This window comes from Microtus ochrogaster, chromosome 16 (genome assembly GCF_000317375.1).
Source record: "Microtus ochrogaster isolate Prairie Vole_2 chromosome 16, MicOch1.0, whole genome shotgun sequence".
Taxonomy (NCBI): domain Eukaryota; kingdom Metazoa; phylum Chordata; class Mammalia; order Rodentia; family Cricetidae; genus Microtus; species Microtus ochrogaster.
In genome coordinates, this window is record NC_022018.1 from 19256254 (window position 1) to 19257154 (window position 901).

Below are 901 nucleotides of genomic sequence, written 5' to 3' on the forward strand. Positions count from 1 at the left end.
GCTAAGACAGCAGCACTTAGCTCAGATCTGCCTCAGTTACCTCAGGGAGTCCTTACAGCACAGCCCACAACCTCGCAGACACCTCCCAACACTCAACAGATTCTGTCCTACCTACACCAGCTTTTTCACCCCAATGAGAAAGCTCTGCTTCATTTTGTAAAAACACATATCAAACCCACACCTGAGGATATCAGGTTTCTAAAAGCCATCACTGCCTCCTGTCAGATCTGCCAAAAGTCAGATCCCAAGACCAAATATCATACCTTCCCCTTCCCTACCCACCAGGCCAGGGGCTCCCTTCCGGGAACTGACTGGCAGCTGGATTTCACTCATATGCCCACAGTCAGGAAGATTAAATATCTCCTGGTTTTGGTGGATACAATGTCTGGGTGGGTTGAAGCCTTCCCCACCTCTAACAAGAGAGCCCAGACAGTCTCTGATGTTCTTCTCCGAGAGATTATTCCCAGGTTTGGACTCCCAACTTCTCTTCAGTCAGATAACGGTCCAGAGTTTACTTCCCAGATTTCTCAAAGTCTGTCTAAAGTGCTTGGAATCCCCTGGAATTTCCACATACCGTACCATCCTCAGTCATCAGGTAAGGTAGAACGGACTAACCGTTCTTTAAAGGAGGCTCTCATTAAGATGTCACAGGAACTTCACCTCGACTGGGTAAGACTTCTGCCCCTTGTTCTTCTCAGGCTTCGGGCTCTTCCAAGGGGCCCTCTTTTCATTTCCCCCTTTGAACTCATGTATGGGCAGCCAGTCTTAACCCCCGGCCTCTCATCGGGGACCTCTCCCCTTCCTGATCACCTGCTCACTCCCCTCCTTTTCCACCTGCGTTCGCTACTATGGGACTTCACAGATCATTCATTACCTCAACCATGTGCTAATACATGTCCAC